Source organism: Pongo pygmaeus, chromosome 21 (assembly GCF_028885625.2).
Source record: "Pongo pygmaeus isolate AG05252 chromosome 21, NHGRI_mPonPyg2-v2.0_pri, whole genome shotgun sequence".
NCBI lineage: Eukaryota > Metazoa > Chordata > Mammalia > Primates > Hominidae > Pongo > Pongo pygmaeus.
Window position 1 is genome coordinate 29,025,282 of NC_072394.2, and position 4,075 is coordinate 29,029,356.

Below are 4,075 nucleotides of genomic sequence, written 5' to 3' on the forward strand. Positions count from 1 at the left end.
GGGTTACAGGTACTGGGTAAATAGACCCATTCCAAATGAGAGGAATTGGCCAAAACAAAGGGGCTACAGACACCATGAAAATCTGAAATCCAATAGGGCAGTCATTAAACCTTAAAGTTCCCAAATGATCTCCTTTGACTCCATGTCTCACATCCAGGTCACAATGATGCAAGAGGTAGGTTCCCACAGCCTTGGGCAGCTCCACCTGTGTGGCTTTGCAGGGTACTGCCCCCTACTCCTGGCTGTTTTCACAGACTGGCGCTGAGTGTCTGTGGCTTTTCCAGGTACATGGTGCAAGCTGTTGGTGGATCTACCATTCTGGAGTCTGGATGACAGTGGCTCTCTTCTCACAGCTCCACTAGACAGTGCCCTAGTAAGGACTCTGTGTGGAGGCTCTGACCCCACATTTCCCTTCCTCACTACCCTAGTAGAGGTTCTCCATGAGGATCCACCACTGCAGCAAACTTCTGCCTGAACATCCTGGCATTTCCATACATCCTCTGAAATCTAGGCAGAGGTTCCCAAACCTCAATTCTTGACTTCTGTGTACCTGCAGGCTCAACACTACATGGAAGCTGCCAAGGCTTGGGGCTTACACCCTCTAAAGCCACAGCCTGAGCTGTACTCTGGCCCCTTTTAGCCACAGCTGAAGTGGCTGGGATGCAGGGCACCAAGTCCCTAGGTTGCACACAGCAGGGGTCCCTGAGCCCAGCCCAGGAAACCATTTTTCCCTCCTAGGCCTCTGGACCTGTGATGGGAGGGGCTGCCATGAAGGTTTTTGACATACCGTGGAGACCTTTCCCCATTGTTTTGGAGGTTAAAATTTGGCTCCTCGTTACTTATGCAAATTTCTGCAGCAGGCTCAAATTTCTCCCCAGAAAATGAGTTTTTCTTTTCTATTCCATGTTCAGGTTGCAAATTTTCCAAACTTCTATGCTCTGCTTCCCTTGAATGCTTTGCTGCTTAGAAATTTCTTCCACCAGATACCCTAAATCATCTTTCTCAAGTTTGAAGTTCCACAGATCCCTATGAGGATGGTTTTAGACACTCTTGGGTGATTCGTCTCCCTGCAGGTATAACGCTGAACCACGCTCCTGCAGGCATCTGGTCCCTGGCTCAGTCAGTGACTCCAGAGCCAGTCCAGCCCATCAGGGCAACCCTCTTCTCAGGCCCCAGACTCCCCTCCTCCTTACTTCTGGCCACTGAATAATGAAGTCCACCAAATCTTGAGATGACACTGTCAACCCTGCTTTCCCACAGCTCCCTAATTCCATGTCCCCCATAGTCTCCAATTGTTTCCAGGGGTGCCTTGAAATGTAAAAGATATTCAAAGCAAAATTTGTTGGCAGTCAACTTAATTCATACAAGCATTCCATTAAGGCACTTAAAGGGATGGCAGAAAATCAAACAATGGGAGGGACATGCTGCCCTTGAAAAGGAGTTTCTTTGCTGATGCCACCACTGGAAATAGTGCCATTAATTTTATAAAAGAGGTATCATATTCAGAAAGACTCTATCAACCACTGTAAATGCTTTGGAGCCTCTAACAGTTGTGAAATGTGGAAGCTGAGAATGTAGGAGCCTGTTGGAGTGCGCCCGTTCCTGGATCTGGGAAGGAGACGCCTTTGAAGCTGTACCTCTCAGATGGCTTTGATCCTCCAAGACCCAGAGATAAAGACAAGATGAGGGAGGTGTTATTAGTGTTATTATTTATACTTAGTGGAGCTTACATGTGGGACCTCTTTTATAAAGTGCTTGGGGCACTACTGATTTATAAGTAATTTCACTTCTCACAGCATCACTTCTGGGTGGAGGAAGAATGCCAGAGGCAGCTCTGGAAATAATCACTTTTCTCCAAGTTAGAGTACTCATTAATCCAGGCCTAGTGGGAACGTCTATTCCCTTTATTATATCCTTTTACTGGAAATTATTTCTTTAGTAGAAGGTCATGTGCCTCAGTGACCTGGAATGGGGGTTCTCCAGTAATTTCTATCATTCTCCCCTGTTGAAAGCTTATGTATTGAGAACATCTGGGTAACAGTCACAGGCAGCTTGGAAAAGAGGGCAGTGATTAGGGATTTCTAGTTTTATTATTTTTTTTTAGCATTTGTTGAGATTGGTTTACAATCCAGGACATGGTTAATCTTGGTGAATGCTCCCTAGGCACTTGAAAAGCACATGTATTCTGCTGTTATAGGGTTGTTTGTTCTGTTAGATCCTGTTGGTTGAAGGTGTTGTTCAATTCTTCTATATCCTCATTATTTTCTTTTTTATTTTTTTAGAGACAGGGTCTATCTCTGTTGTCCAGGCTGGAGTGCAGTGGTGCAGTCATAGCTCACTACAACCTCAAACTCCTGGGTTCAAGTAATCCTCCTGCCTCAGCCTCCTGAGTAGTTAGGACTACAGGCTTGTGCCACTATGCCTGGCTAATTTTTAAAATTGTTATTTTTTTTCTTTCTGTGCCTAATGTAGCCATGGCTCGTGGTCCCAAGAAGCATCTAAAGCAAAGCAGGTAGCAGCTCCAAAGCATTGGATGCTAGATAAATTGACTTGTATGTTTGCTCCTCGTCCATCCACCAGTCCCCACAAGTTGAGAGAGTGTCTCCCCCTCATCATTTTCCTAAGGAACAGACTTAAGTATGCCCTGACAGGGGAGGAAGTAAAGAAGATTTGCATGCAGTGGTTCATTAAGATCGATGGCAAGGTCCGAACTGATATAACCTACCCTGCCGGATTCATGGATGTCATCAGCATTGACAAGATGGGAGAGAATTTCTGTCTGATCTTGACACCAAGGGTCGCTTTGCTGTACATCGTATTACACCTGAGGAGGCCAAGTACAAGTTGTGAAAAGTGAGAAAAAATATTTGTGGGCACCAAAGGAATTCCTTATCTGGTGACTCATGATGCTCGTACCATCTGCTACCCTGATCCCCTCATCAAGGTGAATGACACCATTCAGATTGATTTGGAGACTGGCAAGATTACTGACTTCATCAAGTTCGACACTGGTAACCTGTGTATGGTGACTGGAGGTGCCAACCTGGGAAGAATTGGTGTGATCACCAACAGAGAGAGGCACCCTGGATCTTTTGACGTGGTTCACATGAAAGATGCCAATGGCAACAGCTTTGCCACTTGACTTTCCAACATTTTTGTTGTTTGCAAGGGCAACATACCATGGATTTCTCTTCCCTGAGGAAAAGGTATCTGCCTCACCATTGCTGAAGAGAGAGACAAGAGATTGGCGACCAATCAAAGCAGTGGGTAAAATGGTCCCTGGATGGCATGTTAGATTTTTGTATGTAATTAAAAATAATGTGGCATGATTGATAGCCAAAAATAAAATAAAATTATTATTATTATTTTGTAAAGACAGGGTCTCATTAAGTTTCCCAGGCTGGTCTCAAACTCCAGGCCTCAAGTGATTCTCCTGCCTTGGCCTCCCAAAGTGCTGGGATTACAGGCATGAGCTATCACGCCTGCCTCCTTGTGGATTTTCTATCTAGTAGTTCTATCAATTACTGAGAGAAGAGCATTGAAGTCTCCAACTATAATAGTAGATTTGTCAATTTCTTCCTTTGGCTTTATCAGTTTCTGCTTCATGTATTTGGAAGATCTGTTTTTGGTGCATACACACGTAGGTTTGCTATCTCTTGTTGGTAGATTGATCTTGATCTTTTATCATCATGTAAAATTCCTCTCCGTGTCTGGTAATTTCTTTGCTCTGAAGTCTACCTTGATATTCATATAGCCACTCTTCCTTTTTAAAATTTAGTACTTACGTGATATATCTTTTTCTATGCTTTTACTTTTTACTTAGCTATAGCATTATGTTTGAATTGAGTTTTTTATAGACAGCATATCATTGGGTAATGTTTTTAAATCTACTCAGCTAATCTTGTCTTATTTTTAATTAAAAAGTTTTTTACAAATAATAATTGTATGTATTTATGGAGTACAATGTGATGTTTTGATACATAAATATATTGTGTGATGATCAAATCAGGGTAATTAGCATATCTATCACCTCATTTGTTATTTCTTTGTTACAGGTACATACAAAGTCCTCTTT

General features: G+C 43.1%; 1 pseudogene; it reads left to right on the top strand.

Annotated features, from left to right (window-relative positions):
• The first annotated feature begins 2,474 nt into the window (after positions 1 to 2,474).
• Positions 2,475 to 3,271, top strand: LOC129021911 (small ribosomal subunit protein eS4-like; annotated as a pseudogene).
• The last annotated feature ends 804 nt before the right edge of the window (positions 3,272 to 4,075 follow it).